Genomic DNA, 17,208 nt, shown 5'->3' on the forward strand with positions numbered 1-17,208 from the left:
CACTGTTGGTGGGAATGCAAGCTGGTGCAGCCACTCTGGAAAACTGTATGGAGGTTCCTCAAAAAGTTGAAAATAGAGCTACCATATGATCCAGCAATTGCACTACTGGGTATTTACCCCAAAGATACAAAAGTAGGGATCCGAAGGGGTACGTGCACCCCGATGTTTATAGCAGCAATGTCCACAATAGCCAAACTGTGGAAAGAGCCAAGATGTCCATCAACAGATGAATGGATAAAGAAGATCTGGTATATATATACAATGGAATATTATGCAGCCATCAAAAGGAACGAGATCTTGCCATTTGCAACGACGTGGATGGAACTGGAGGGTATTATGTTGAGTGAAATAAGTCAATCAGAGAAAGACAAGTATCATATGATCTCACTGATATGAGGAATTCTTAATCTCAGGAAACAAACACAAAGAGGGTTCTGGAGGGGAGGGGGGTGGGAGGATGGGTTAGCCTGGTGGTGGGTACTGAGGAGGGCACGTTCTGCATGGAGCACTGGGTGTTATGCACAAACAATGAATCATGGAACACTTCATCTAAAACTAATGATGTAATGTATGGGGATTAACATAAGAATAAAAAAAAAAAAAAAAAAGAACACCTGTAGTTTGGGGGAATCGTGGAAAATTGATGGTTGGATAAGATCTAATATAGAATGAAAATTGGTGTCTAAACACCCTATTCTACACCTATGTATTCATTTAAAAATAGGTTTTTGAACACCTACCATGATACCGACACTGTACATGGCACCAAGGATCAAGTAGTGAACAAACGTAATCTCAATCCATTATTCTCATGAAGCTCACAGCCTAGGGGGACAATGGGAATTGGCCAGATAATCACAGACACATGAAAGTATGTCTTTATGATGAGTGCCAAGAAGAAAAGACATGCATGCCATGAGAGCCCATCAGAGGAGGATATGTTCTAGTCAGGGAACATTGTCCTGGGAAATTCACCCTTGAGCGGAGCTCTGAGGAATAAGCAGGACTTAACTAGATGCATAATTGAAGAGAAAGATGGCTGCCCTCCATTGCAGTGAAATTAAGGGTGCCTGGCTGGCTCAGTCAGTATAGCAAGTCACTCTTGACCTCAAGGTTGTGAGGTCAAGTCCCACATTGGGTATAGAGATTACTTAAAAATAAATTAAAAAAAAAAAAAAGAAGTGAAATGACAACGTTTCTAGTTTTTTTAAACATAACTCATTGACTTAATAGCTGTTAAGACTATGATTAGATATTAAAAGCGGCAGTATGAATGGGTTGTTCTTTTTCATCCCCAAGCTTACTGAGGTATAATTGACAAATAAAAAATTGTGTATATATATTAAAAAAAAAAAAATTATATGATCATATCAATATATACCTAAAAGGTATTTGACAAAATTCAACATCCATTTATAATAAAAACTCTAAGCAAAATGAGTATAAAGGGAATGTACCTCAACAAAATAAAAGCCATATATGATAAACCCACAGCAAATATAATACTCAATGATCAAAGTTGTAAGTTTTTCCTCTGATATCAGGAACAAGACAAGGATCCCTACTCTCCCACTTTTATTCAACACAGTATTAGAAGATGTGATATATGTATCACATATATACATATGTACCCATATATACGTGATTTTCTACACACCATTTACGTCAACATGGATGGACCTTGTTGGGATTATAAGTGAAATAAGTCAGAGAAGGACAAATACTGTCCTGTCTTATTTCACTTATATGATAATGCTTCCTGACCAAGTTGTGTGAATTCCAGAATGAAGGCTTGGTATAAAGGTCACAGGTCAGGAAATGTAACTGAGAAAATCAGTAGGAAAAAAAGAAGGAGAAAATAGAGGAAATATGTAAAGTCAAAACAGGCAGATAAATGATAAAATTCACCATATATAAATTTGACAAAGTATTGATATACAGAATATACAAAGAATACTTATATAGCAAGGAGAAAAACCAACTTCAAAAAGAGATATCCAAATGAGGAAAAAAAAAAAAACTGATACATTCAACAAAATGGATGAATCTAATAAACAAACTTAGCAAAGTAAACCAAGTTGAAAAATGCAAATACTAAAAAGATTCCCTTCATAGAAAGCTTGATAGCACAGAGAACTAACTTAGGGTGTTGGAAATTGAGGGAGTCATTATCCTTGGTGTGTTGATTAGTAACTGGAAGGAAGCACAATGAGGATTTTGGTGTATTAATAATATTCTATTATTTAGCCTACCACTGATTACATCAGTATGTTCAACTTATAAAACTTATAAAATTATAACTTATAATAGTATATAATAATATAATATATAACATATAATAATAACATAAAATTCAGCAAACTACATTTATCCTTTGTAATTTTTTAATAAATCCTCTTTGTATGATATACTTAAATAGATTATCGGTCTAGGTATCTGTATTCTAAACATCATTCCAGACTTTCCACCCAAAATAACACTTACCCAAGATTTCCATTCACTATAGCTTCTAGTAAAGCTGAGCCAAATTAGACAAGGCTTATAAATTTTGTTTAGGAGTACCTTGCTTATGTGTAAATTTATATAAAGGATAATTTTACATTTGGTACACACACAGGCACACACCTGTAAATGGAAGTTTAATTTATGTAGTCGACATTTCTCCAGGCCTGACAAATCTAAAAAGTAGGGTTGAAATTAAAATAAAAATTATGAAAGCAATAATTATTTCTGAACCTCAAGTTTCCACCTGTACTTTAAGTAGCCCCAGCCTTGTGTAATGTTGTCTCACTAATCCCTCCAAGTCATATCCTGTAGTCCCCAGGTGTTCTTGTCATCTTACAAAAGCTTTGTCAGCTCATTTCCCATCTATTATTCTCTTCCCTGTCTCTTCCCTGCTGCAGAAGCCTGTGCTGCCCATAAAATTTCATAAGATCAGCCACAGCAGTTACTGCCTCGGCTAGCACTCATTCTTAAAGTGCTCTAAAGCTTCCCACTGTGTGAAAGCCACCGTGCTGTGACAAACCAACCATGCCTGACTCTCCTCTGTTATACTAGGGTCCAGAGTATACCTATGCTCCTGTCATTTTTGCAGATGCTCAGTGCTGGATTATGTGCCATGATTCAGAAATGAACCACCTGGAATTAGGGACAATAATAAAAATGTACACAGTCAGAAGCCTCAATATTTAAAAATAAAGCAAACAAACCAAAAAATTCTAACACATATAACAAACTCCATGGGTATATGATATATATTTTGTGAAAAATATGAATTGAAAAAATATATTTTGAAATGTTTAAGTGCAGTACACTGACATTTTAGGAGTACAGTTGAAAGGCTGCATGTGTGAATTCTATATGCAAATGTTTATAGAAATTTTTCAGTGCTTATTTGTTCTTGCTTCTTTATTTTTCCATTTTAACTATATTTCATATTGTACTACACTCAAAAGTCAAGACTAAAAAGAAATGATTAAGACATAACAAAAGGAAAAGATTATTAACTCTAATATTTGAGATCAAAATATAAAAGAAATAAATATTCTAAAATTCCCATTCTGAAACAACTACAATAATATCATTCCTGGAGAATGCCATAAACATAAAAGCAATTCATTATTACTATTCTAATTATTATTTTTAATCATGTTTGAAATTAGAAGATGGAAATCATAATAATTTGAGATAAAAAGAATAAAAGTAAATTATAATAATAAATGTTATTTCATGGTGAATTAACTTATTTTTATAAGACATACTTAATGAAAAGTAAAATTGTTGAGCATATGAAAATATGCGTGACTGGCGAAGGCTGACAAAGAGTAGGTATGCCAAAGAAGAATTTCACAAAACTGACTATCCCAAGAAACTCTTCCAGAATATTTCACTTGTCAAATTGCCTGAAAATATCAAGACTAACTGACAAGACTCTTTATAACCCAAAGGTACAAATTTACAAGTTATCAAGTTTTTCTAAGAGGCTAAAATGTTCAAGACCTGTAGAATAGCCAAATAATACTAGGGTTGAAGCAAGATAAAGCTATCAAAAAAGGATAGCTTGTACCATGCTATAAAAATAAAACCATGTAGGCCTCCATTGGGCTGGTTGGCTCTTACTATTGCAGTGTTGACGCACTTCATCCTGTCTTTCTCAAACTCTTAACATCTGGAGGTCTTCCTACTCCTCAGCTCTTCCACCTAGATCCATAAGCCTGGGCCTTTCTTACAATTTCACTCTTTTTTTTTTTTTTTTTTTCCGTCTACCCTCAACTCACCAACATGAGTGCAGATCCAGCTCTGCCTCAACGCCTGCCTGGCCCCAAAGCACCCAGTTCTAAGGACTCTTCTCCAATGCCTGAGATTTATGGGCCTGAAGAAAATTATGCATCCCTGCAAATGTCATCTGCTGAGACACCCCACATGGAGACCGTCTCTCCTCTTCCTTCATCCATGGATCTGCTTGTTCAGGACAGCCCCTACTCCTCCACCAGTCCCAGGGTAAAACTACCACCCAATTCTGGAGAGGAGAGAACAGTGAGGAAGGAAGATAATGCCCAGGGCAAGAAACAGAAGATTGGACCGTGTTCTCTCAGACCCAACTCTTTGTCCTCAATGATTGATTTCAGAGACAGAAATACCTCAGTCTCCAGCAGATGTAAGAACTTTCCAACATTCTGAACCTTAGCTATAAGCAGGTGAAGACCTGGTTCCAGAACCAGAGAATGAAATGTAAGAGGTAGCAGAAAAACCATTGGCCAAAGGAGAGCGAGAGTGTGACTCAGAACAGCACAGCAACCACAGAATACCCAGGCTTCTATTCCTACCACCAGGGATACCTGAGGAACACTTCTGGAAACCTTCCAATATGGAGCAACCAGACCTGGAATAACCCGAATTGGAGCAACCAGACTTGGAACAGCCAGTCTTGGAGCAACCATTCCTGGGCCAGTCAGACCTGGTGCCCCCTAACCTGGAACAATCAGCTCTAGAACTGTGGAGAGGAATCCCTGCAGCCCCAGATCCAGTTCCAGCAAAATTCCATCAGCGATTTGGAATCCATCTTAGAAACTTCTGGGGAAAGCCATAGTGTAATATAACTATCTGCTAAATATTTTAGTACCCAGCAAATAATGGATTTATTCCCAAATTACTCTGTAAACATACAGCCTGAAGATGTGTGACGATGAGTATATTATTCAATCAATTTGGGTGGTGGCTGTATTACTTCTCCTAGGCTTTGTCTTTTAGGGTCCTATATATCTCTGCCTCAATATTCTGTTTCCCATTGTTCTTATTGTGTCCATTGAGGGGGTACGATTGGAGTCAAAGAGGTTTCAGTAGCAATGGCTGCTATGGACAACATGATAAAAGGTGTTTCTGGTTATAGATAACTAGATACAGTCCTAATGTGGATATCTTTAGGCTCTAGAATCTAACCTCAAGAATAGGAAGTGAAGATACGAAGACATGTGATGAAGGATAATTTGTATTTTCTGAGATTGTGAGGCTTTTCTTGTTAATAACCTCAATTATTAATGGTGAAGGGTTAAGCTATAATGTGCTTCATTGATTTCCTCTGTCCCTTGTGATGTTTTATTAGAACTGTTAATTTGTTCATTATTCTAGTATTTGTAGAAAGATGTTTTGTATTTTAATGTATCATGATAATAGTACCAGTTTGGCTGATTGGTTTATAGGTTTAAGTACAAATAAATAAAATACCCACTTTAAAAATAAATAAATTAATTAAATAAAACCATGTAAAAGGAATCACTGAAGATGAAACTTTCTGAGGATATTTCATCGGCATTACAAGCTCATTATTTATATTTCCAGTAAAGTCAAACATTCCAGTAAACTCACCAACTAACATAGCCTTATAAGGAGACTATGTCAGAACCACCATTCAGGGTTATGCTGGATGTGCTGTTAATGAGGAAGACCCATGAAGAGAGAGAATTGAGGCTGAAATCAAGCTTTCACATCTCTCATACAGCTACGTGATTAGGCATGCTCCTGCAGGAAGGTGGACATCCTTAGAATTAGCTGGAAGGTACAAGCTAGGGGGGATATCATGAGTGTGTGTGTGTGTGTGTGTGTGTGTGTGTGTGTGTTATGGATGATTAGGAATGAATTCAAAAGTCATGAGTTCTATTTCAAATATCTACATATATATAAAACAGTAAAGAAAATCTAAGCATCTATTAATAGTAGGGGAAAATGCCTTGATGATTTTCACTTCTGAGAGATAGAGGAAATGTTTCATCAAATGATAATTTACAGAGTTGTATATTTCACTTTCTACTTCCCATTTTCTCCCAAACACCTACAAGGTTTACAAATGACATGAGCATAGTTAAAATATTACCTACTGTCCAAAAAATTGCTAATTTAACCTCTCTCTCCTGTTTTTTAGATGAACAGATATGAATTTTATTCAATTATTTATAACAAATGTAATCCACTCTATGGCATATTCTATGAGGCTAGGAGAAGTACAATGATAATTGCATCCCCATTTTTAGGTCCAGAAAAGGTATTCAGAAGCCTCCCACAATTAAGGGCTCTGTGCAGATCTCTCCGGTCTTCTATCCACATTGGTTATACTGTTACATGCATTGTCCATGCCACCATGATTTCTGAAAAGCAGATAGATAGGTCTATAGCTGTCTGACAATGTAGATCTTTGCCAAGTCAAAGGTTCTTTGTCCATATAGCCATTCTTCTTTGAGACCTTATCATATCACTTAGGACCTTCGAAGTAGTAGGACACAGCTAATTCTGGATCCAGTGAGTCTCCACCAATCCTTTCCAGATCAGAGAATGTACTTCTTTCCCAAGTAGAGTCACACTTTCTTGTAGCTCCAAGTTGTTATTTATCTCCCTTTCCTTTCTGAGAAAGTTTTGCTTAAACTTCCCAAAGAGGAGTTGGGAAAAGAAATACTAAAAAGGAAATTTCTTCAGAAAGATTAATTTTTTTTAAAATGAGGGTGTCCCACAGCAAAGAAAATTATATAATTTGCTATCTTCTTGAAACAAGGAAAAAAAACCAAAACAAACTAAAAACACAAAATAGTATTTTAATTAATTATCTTGCCATTCTCCTACAGTAAACTTTACTGCAAAGACAAATCATTTCTCATTCTGAGATACTTTTTTTTTTTAAGAGCAGAGAATAAGGTGGACTCCTCAGGGCAATACGTCTTTCACACAGTTGCTAACCACTTCAGTGTTGTTTTCATTTATTTTCCTTGTTTCATTGAGTATAAGCCTTCAAGGGTAAGCAGTGATATTTGGCTCCTAGCCCAATGCTTCCAATCAATTCCTTCATTATAGAACTCTTCTCAGTTATTGAGCCTACAAAGTTGGAAGAGGATTTTGTATTGTTTAAAGTTGAGGATCCCTTTCCAATCCTTCCCTGAAAACCAGCCTATTGTTAGAAGACAGAGCAAGAAAAGTCCTGCTGTATTCATGACCAGTCTTTCCCAATAAAAGCATCTATTGTTCAGTGAGAGAGTCAGCCATTTTTCTCCCCCTGCTGATGACTGAACTTGGTGAATTTGGAGCTCCACAGAGGTAATGGCACCTTGATCCTTCTTGTGGTGTGTGATGAAGTTATTCCTTATTGCAGATCTATTATAGAGATTCAATATATAGTTAATAAGTGAATGGATAGATGGATGCATGAATGATTCAGGGTGGAGAATATGAGGATAAGCCTTCATTCTTATCTAAATGAATGTGCCATAAAATGCATAAGCATCCTTTGGAGAAAATAACTCAAATCCATTATTCAGCAATGAAATCTAGCTTTTGTAAGAGTTATTTTTCAAGCATATATTAAATACAAATAGAAACTGATTTGTTGTTGAAGGATACCCCATATATGTCCCTTTGATTATTGATTATTCTGAACTGTAGGCCTTGAAAAACAGTAACTGAAGAGAAAGGCTTCCTCTAAACTCCCTTTATCTGGCTGAAGATAGATCCTCCAAAAGGAATTCAATTGTCATAAATCCCCTCCTGGAGTTCCATCAACCAGGGAAAATTGATGAGGAGTCTAGAGGTCTATACCACACCCAGACAACATTGTCACAAACTATCAAACATACTATCTATTCTTATAAGAGTCCATTCATCCTTCCTAAAAAATAATTCGCTTTCCCCTAAGATACCTACACTCCCCCTCTGCTTTCCCTATTAAGATAATATTTAATCCTGAATTTTAAAATCATCTCTTTGAGTTACTCAGTTTTCCCTGAGTATCTCCATGTATACATGAGGTGTATATGCTAATAAATTTTGTTTGTTTTTCTTTTGTTAATGTTTATTATATAGGAGTCTCAGTTAAGAACTCAAAAGGGGAGAGGAAAATTATTTTTCCTCCCCTATACTGCTTTAAATTCATCCAGAAGAAAAATGGTCTCTTCAACAACATCATTTGAGCATCTACCTTTTGTTAGCTAGGGATTTTTCTTAGGTACCCAAACGGCTCAGAATGGACGGGTGAAAGTATCATAAGTGATTCAAAGTTGTGTGCCATGTGATACTCTGGCACAAACAACACACAAATCTCAGTGGCTTAACATAATAAGGAGTATGTTTCTCTCAACTACACATGCAAAGCTAATCAGTCAGGGGCTCTGTTTCATGTCATCATTGAGGATCTCAGTGTGACAGTGATGCCCCCATCCTGTAGCCGCAAACATGCAGCATCCTCTGATAGCATGGTGGGGGATAACGCATCCACACTTAGAACGATGCACATCATTTCCCCTCACCTCATTTGCCAGAACTAGTTGTATCACCCCAACTAATCACAAGGGACCAATGAAGTGGACCCTCCTTTGTTCCCACAAGGAGAAGAGAACTTGATATAAATGGGCTCTAGAAGTGAAGCAGATCATTAACACCATGTGTTATATTCAATAATGCTCACAGACCTGCATACCTTGTCATTAACTTTTAGATGCTGTATAATTTGTGCAAGTGACTTTATCCCGACTCTGCTTCCCTATCTAAAAGTGAGAATAATGAATTTATATGGTGTTTGTGAAAATTATAGAATGTATCGGAATATATGAAGACCAGATATATAGAAGCTTTTCAACAAATGGCGATGGTAGTAGTTTTTCTTACAATATATAGCACAACAGAGGTAATCACTGTCTAGGGCAGTCCTCTTCCTTAGCTACATATTGGATTTATCTGGAGAGCTTAAAAAATAATAATGCCTGGACCCTACCCTCAGATTTTTATGGGGTAAAGACAAAGCACTGGTATTTTTAAAGGTTACCCATTTATTTCAACATAAAAGCAGGGTTAAATACCTCTCTGGTAAGATGAAAAATAAAATAGACATATGTGGTCGATATTAATTTGTTGTCTTTCTCGGAGTTTCTTTCCTTTTTAAAAATATATAACTCAACAAACTATGTTGTTTGAAGAGGGAACTAATCATGTTTTCTATAGTGAAATACATTGCTATTACGTTTTAACAATCACATTCATTTTGTAGCAAACAAGAAAATAGATACTCTATAAATAATTGTTTTCTCATGGTGGAGAAGAACAACAACAAAAAAATCCATAGAAATATAACATCTAGATATACAGTAGCTGAGTAAACCAGGGGAATCACCTTGAAGTGTAATATGTATTTCCAACTAAAACAACAGATCTAGATTATGCTTCACATATACTCTTAATAAAAAGACTCTCAGAATGCTTTATTGATGGAGGTATACTAATGAGAAAAAAATTTTACCTGAAAGTCTACAGTGACACAAAAAATAGAGAACATTGTGAGGAATAGTCTAGGGCGTAAATATACAGCTTGAATATTCATTCGCAAACCCAAACTGCTACTATATAGTTTGTTAAAGAGGAAGAAACAAAGCATTGTTGGCAAAAGCACAAATTACAATTTAACGTAACAATTTGGGAAGCCACGTTAAAATTCAATTTTGCACATAATGATAACTTGATTGATGACACTCCATCCCCTTAGTTTCTTCCTCTCCTCCTTCCTTTTTCTCTCCTCCTCCTTCTTCCTCTCCCCTCCTTCTCCTTCTTCATCTCCTCTTACTCCTCCTTCTCCATCATTGACTTCTCCGTCATCGTCTTCTTTTTCTTCTTAATACACCATTAAGGATTGTAAAGCATAAACCTGCACTCTATGGTTGGCATTTTTAGACAACCCATCCCCATTATCAATGTCACCCTTTCATGCTTGTCTCAAGTTATCATTAAAACATGGTGAATGAGCAAGCTATTTAGAGTATGAAAGTATTTTCCCTGAAGTATTTACATCAGGATATAATCTTCCGGCCTTAGGTAAACCATGACAGAAAAGAACACCATGTATTATTCTTTTCCTTCATTAGTTAATTGAGTTGGGATTTAAGTCAACAAATGTAGTCAACATTTATTATACATAAAGCATTGTATTAGCAATGCTATTGTTCTTAAATATTTATTTAAAACCTCTTAATAGGTTAATTTTGTATATAAAGTACATGAATGTATATATATATGTATATATATAAATATATATAACATATATTTGAAGTTTCACATATATCTAAAATACACAAGCAAATCTCATTTAGTATTAATTATTTATTGAAGAACTGGTATATTCAAAGCACTATCCTAATTTCTTAGATACTGTGTCTTGTGTTTTGGAATTTTACTTTTGTTTTGTTGTTTATTTTTCATTTCTTACCTAAGTTATGAGAGTAGTCAGCAAAAAGGGAAATAATAACTTAAACATGGAGAAATAAGGGTGAAGTCAGTATATATGAAACATCTTGCAGCAATAAAATTGTTTGGATATGTAGAGAAGAGCAAAGGTAGAATCCAAATACTCCTTAAGTTTGTGAATCAATTTATAAAGTAACAGCAAGTTGTTTTCTATTATTATTACTTACATGAAGAAATGCTATATACACTTGTGAAGAAACAATCTGGACTTGATGCACCTGAGGAAACGTGGGGGCTTTGACATATCCTTGTTTTACCGAGATATCATCAGCACAGCCGAGGATGAGGACCTAGGGGTTCACTTTGAGGAATCCAGCAAACTGGAAGACCTGTTGAGGAAGGTTTGCGCTAAGGAGATCAGGAAGCGTGTGCTCTGAAGGTTGAAGCTTAAGCTCAGCAAAGATATAGCACTCACTGTCGGCATGTATAATATGGTCCAGAAGGCTGTCAAACCTCCTCCTGTGAGGCTTTATCGGGAAACCAATGAACCAGTGAAATCCAAGACCCGGACATTTGATGTAAATATGGGCAGTTTGCTTCTGCCTAGCGACACCAAGAGGTCTCAGAACTATGGGAGTCATCAGACTTAACTAGAGAAAGAGGAAACAGAAGAGCTGAAATGCTTTGATGAACCGGGTTTGATTCCCATCGGTTTCAAGCCCTTGATAATGCTGAAGAAGCACCATTACCTGAGGCCCTCCCTGTTCGTGTACCCCGAAGAGTCCCTGGTGAATGGGAGCTCAACCCTGTTCAGTGCTCTCCTCACCAAGTGTCTGGAGAAGGAGGTCATGGCAGTGTGCAGATACACCCCCCGTTGGAACATCCCTCCTTATTTTGTGGCCTTGTTGCCACAGGAAGAGGAGCTGGATGAGCAGAAAATTCAGGTGACTCCCCCGGGCTTCCAGCTTGTCTTCTTATCCTACGCTGATGATAAACGGAAGCTGCCCTTTACTGAAAAAGTCGTGGCGTACCCAGAGCAGATAGACTAGATGAAGGCTATTGTTCAGAAGCTCCGTTTCAACTACAGAAGTGACAGCTTCGAGAATCCAGTGCTGCAGCAACACTTCAGGAAACTGGAGGCGTTGGCTTTGGAGCTCATGGAGCCTGAGCAAGCGGTGGGTCTGACACTGCCTAAAATTGAAGCAATAGATAAAAGACTGGGCTCCCTGGTGAATGAGTTTAAGGAGCTTGTCTACCCACCAGATTATAATCCTGAAGGAAAAGTTCCCAAGCAGAAACAAGATGATGAAGGTTCTGGAAGCAAAAGGCCCAAGATGGAGTTATCTGAAGAGGATCTGAAGGCCCATGTGAGCAAGGGCATGCTGGCTAAGCTCACTGTGCCGGTGCTGAAGGAAGCCTGCAGGGTGTATGGGCTGCGGCCGATTGAAGAAGCAGGAGCTGCTGGACACGCTCACTAAGCACTTCCAGAACCAACCAGACAGCCAGCCCCCGCTTCTGCACTCTAGCCAGGCTGCCTGGTTTTGTTCTCATCAAGTTAAAACATATTTCTCCTGAGCCAGGAAGAGTCTGCCTGATACAAGCCAAGGACTTTACATGTATGAGATGTTCTGTTGCCATGGAAACAGCATAGCTCTCCCCTTTTCTGTGCTTTACTATCTGAATAAAGAACCCTAACTTTGTACTAAAAAAAAAAAAAGATTTTTTAATATAGTACAGAAGAAGTGTTTTATTGAAATAATGCATCACATTTGTGTCTTAATTTTTAAAGACTATTTAATAGAATTATGGTCAGTATGTTAGACTAAAACAGTTGTTTTCCAATATCCATTTTACACACAGAAATTGACAAAATATGAAAAACACTTGTTTAAATAAGAATCAAGAGAAAAAGAAAACAAGAAAGAAATATCTCAGGTTCTAACCATGAAGAGGAACATGTTTGTTGTAAACAACCAGACTACTGATATAGAAGAAATAATATCAAACAGTATACACTAGATTGGGAAACAGATGCATAGTTCTTCTACAGCGCAGAATGGAACTAACCCCCATAAACTTAGAAAACTGAAAAGGCTGGCCCACTGCAAAAAAGGGATTAAAAATATTTGGCACCTTGGCTTGGGGATATTCAATAGACATAGGCCATTGATAGGGCTGTGTGTGAAATAAGAGACATCTGAGAACAAACAGTCCCATTACCATTTCCCATGAGATACAAAAGACCTAAGCCAATAAATGAAAACAAAACTGTACTGAAACATGCACAATAATTAAATGTGAAAAATAATATATTTACTAATTCAACTTGCATTCTTACAAGGTGAATGTGTCTTCATTTATGGACACAACATTTCTCATGTTAAAAACAATGACAATAACAACTTGATACATCTTTAGAAGCCTGCACACTTGCAGCAAGAAGAATGTACGAGAACACTTACGGTAACATTTTTATTTTGATCATTGGCAACACTAGAAATAATCCAAAATAAATCAAAAGTAAAATGGATATACAAATTATGGTTTATTCATACAAGAAATTACTGTGGAGAAACCAAAAATATAAGCAATGATTTCAAGTAATAACTCAGATTAATATTAAAAACATAATATTGAAGAAAGAAACCCATAAGACAGAGGAAAGACTACATACTACATGAATCTGATTGTATAAAGGTTTTTTTAATGGCAAAAGTAAACAATAGAGATTTGTAGTTATGGGATACAATAGGGACGCATAATTATGAGGTAAATTTTAAAGGGATAAAGAAAATGGTTGCCGCACAAGTGAGCTTGTGGTAACTCTTAAAAGAAAGAGATGAAGGGGCGCCTGGGTGGCTCAGTCATTAAGCATCTGCCTTCGGCTCAGCCCCGCATCAGGCTCCTTGCTCAGCTGGGAGTCTCCCTCTCCCTCTCCCCCTGCTTGTGTTCCCTCTTTCGCTGTGTCTCTCTCTGTCAAAAAAAAAAAAAAAAAAAATTAAAAAGAAAGAGATATTGTGATTGGATTATAATAAAATAATAAATACTAAAGGAAGTAACCTAGAGCTTATAAAGGGCAATGATGAAGATTCTCAAGTAGGCATAATTTTACTTATTTCCTTTGCTAAGTACAACTAAAAGCCCTGAACATTATTGAAGAAAAAAATAAGAAGACTCTTCAAAGGTGGGAAAAAGAAGGCATAGCTGCTAAAGACATGGGGACTGGGAAAAAAAATTAGTTCTCTGGATTTTATTTTTGTCTAATATATCCCAGACTTGGAGTTAAAGATGACTGCAACTTGGACATGCCAACAGGCACAGAACTGTTCTCTTTAACCAAAGGATCAAGGGAAGAGGAGCTTAGCAAACAGAAAATTTTTAGATAATGACTACTCTACTTTAGACAAATAACACAGAAAAAACTCTGGCCCCACTCCTACTTAATCCAGCAAGTGAGGAACCTAGACTTCTGCCCTTGTAAGTCTATAAAGAGGCACCCGACCTCTGTGGGGGTGATGTCAGAGAGAGTCAAGAAGGGGGCTGGGAATTTCATCGCTGCTGGATGATAACAAGCTCTACCTCCTTGGTGTCCCTGGAGACCATGCAGGGAGCAGCCTAGACTTCCACTCCCAGCAGCAAGGAGGAGCTTTCCACCTTTGGCGTCAAGAGAAATTGAATGGAGAACTTGAACTTCTGTCTCTATCTGGCAGTAACAAGGTGGTTCCTCCTATTCTGTTGACAGACTATTGTCAGAAAAAGCCAGCTAAAAAAAAGTTTAAGTAAATTCAGGACTCTCATAACATAAAAGAATGTGCCCCAACTGAAGATCATTCATCATACCAAGAACCAAGAAAGATCTAAAATTGAATAAAAAAAGAAAAGAAATAGATGTGAACATTGAGATGACAGATATGTGAGAACCATCAAATTAAGATTTTAAAGCAACAGAAATAATTCTTCAATAATCCATTATGAACATGCTTAAAACAAATGAAACAATAACAACAACAAAAGTCTCAGCAAAGAAAAAGAAAGTCTCAACTAAAAATAGAAGATACAAAGAAGAACCAAGTGGGACTAAGAAACAAAATAACCAGAATATACAGGTCAGTCTAATTCACTATGAGAATGGAAGTTAGAAAAAATAGTGAACTGGTAGAGAAAACAATAAGAAGATAAAATAACAGGAAGATAAAACAGACTGAAAACAAAACAAAACACGATGAACAGAGCCTGAGGGACCCACGGCATTATAAGAAATTATCTAATATTTGTATCACTGGAGTCCTAAAAGGTGAAGGGAAAGACTGTTGAGGTGAAAAATACTCAAAGAAATGATGGTTGATAAGAAAATGACAGTCAAATTTACCAAGAGACATAAATGTACAAATGAAAGAAACTGAGAAAACCCCAAACACCCTGAAAACAACAAGACACCTACAAGACCTTACCTGTAGGAGAAAAATTATTTGAAAGATTTCTTACCAGAAACTGTGGAAATCATAAGTGGCACAAAGAAAAAGAATTGTCAAGCAGAACCAATATTCTACAAAAAATATACTTCATCAGTGAAGGAGAAATCCAGACATTCTAGGTGAAGGAAAACAAAGATAGTTTTGTGCTAACTGACCTAGTGCTAAAGTAGGCTAAAGAAATTTTTCCAAACAGGAAATGATAAGAGATGGAACTTTGAGAAACCAGAAAGGAAAAAAGAACACAGTAAGCAAAAATATCAATAAATACAATAAGCTTTCTTTCTCCTGTTGATTTTCTAATTTATGTTTTTGAATATTGAATTTATATTTTGATAGTTGAAGCAAAAAATGTAGGACTGTGTGATGTGGTTCTATATAGAGAGGAAATATTTTAAAATTATATTATAAATGGAGTAAGATAAAAGTATGTAGAAAAAGGTAAGGGTTTTATAGTCCACCGAAACTGGTAAAGTGATGATATTAGTAGACTGTGATAAGTTTTGTATATATAATGAAATATTCAGAATAACCACAAAATATATATTATAAAAAGTGTAAATAAGTTAAAATGGAATTTTAACTAAGAAAAGTGTAGATAAGTTAAAATAGAATTCTAAAAAATGTTTACATATAAAAGTAGATAAAAGCAATCAGAGAAACAAAAACCAGAAAAAAATATAAAGTGACAGGCTTAATCCTCAGCACATCAGTAATTGCATTAAATATAAATAGTGTAGCTACATTAACTACTAAGCAGGAATTGGCAGACTATTTTTTTAAATTCATTTATTTATTTTTTATTCTTATGTTAATCCCCATATATTACATCATTAGTTTTAGATGTAGTGTTCCATGATTCATTGTTTGTGCATAACACCCAGTGCTCCATGCAGAATGTGCCCTCCTCAATACCCATCACCAGGCTAACCCATCCTCCCACCCCCCTCCCCTCTAGAACCCTCAGTTTGTTTTTCAGAGTCCATCGTCTCTCATGGTGCATCTACACCTCCGATGTCCCCCCCCTCATTCTTCCCCTCCCGCTACCTTCTTCTTCTTCTTCTTTTTTTTTTTTAACATATATTGCATTATTTGTTTCAGAGGTACAAATCTGAGATTCAACAGTCTTGCACAATTCACAGCGCTTACCAGAGCACATACCCTCCCCAGTGTCTATCACCCAGTCAGCCCATCCCTCACACCCCACCCCCCACTCCAGCAACCCTCAGTTTGTTTCCTACAATTAAGAATTCCTCATGTCAGTGAGGTCATATGATACATGTCTTTCTCTGTTTGACTTATTTCACTCAACATAATACCCTCCAGTTCCATCCACGTCGTTGCAAATGGCAAGATCTCATTCCTTTTGATGGCTGCATAATATTCCATTGTATATATATACCACTTCTTCTTTATCCATTCATCTGTCGATGGACATCTTGGCTCCTTCCACAGTTTGGCTATTGTGGACATTGCTGCTATAAACATCGGGGTGCATGTACTATTTGGGATCCCTACTTTTGTATCTTTGGGGTAAATACCCAGTAGTGCAATTGCTGGATCATATGGTAGCTCTATTTTCAACTTTTTGAGGAACCTCCATACTGTTTTCCAGAGTGGCTGCACCAGCTTGCATTCCCACCAACAGTGGAGGAGGGTTCCCCTTTCTCCACATCCCCGCCAACATCTGTCGTTTCCTGACTTGTTAATTTTAGCCATTCTGACTGTTGTGAGGTGGTATCTCATTGAGGTTTTGATTTGGATTTCCCTGATGCCGAGCGATATTGAGCACTTTTTCATGTGTCTGTTGGCCATTTGGATGTCTTCTTTGGAAAAATGTCTGTTCATGTCTTCTGCCCATTTCTTGATTGGATTCTTTGTTCTTTGGGTGTTGAGTTTGATGAGTTCTTTATAGATTTTGGATACTAGCCCTTTATCTGATATGTCATTTGCAAATATCTTCTCCCATTCTGTCAGTTGTCTTTTGGTTTTGTTGACTGTTTCCTTTGCTTTGCAAAAGCTGTTTATC

At 36.6% G+C, this 17,208-nt stretch overlaps 2 pseudogenes; both read left to right on the forward strand.

The window, feature by feature from the left end:
- The first annotated feature begins 4,281 nt into the window (after window positions 1-4,281).
- Window positions 4,282-5,183, forward strand: LOC110570964 (annotated as a pseudogene).
- A 2,360-nt stretch (window positions 5,184-7,543) lies between these two features.
- On the forward strand, window positions 7,544-12,282 carry LOC123326232 (annotated as a pseudogene).
- The last annotated feature ends 4,926 nt before the right edge of the window (window positions 12,283-17,208 follow it).

This window comes from Neomonachus schauinslandi, chromosome 11 (genome assembly GCF_002201575.2).
Source record: "Neomonachus schauinslandi chromosome 11, ASM220157v2, whole genome shotgun sequence".
Lineage (NCBI taxonomy): Eukaryota > Metazoa > Chordata > Mammalia > Carnivora > Phocidae > Neomonachus > Neomonachus schauinslandi.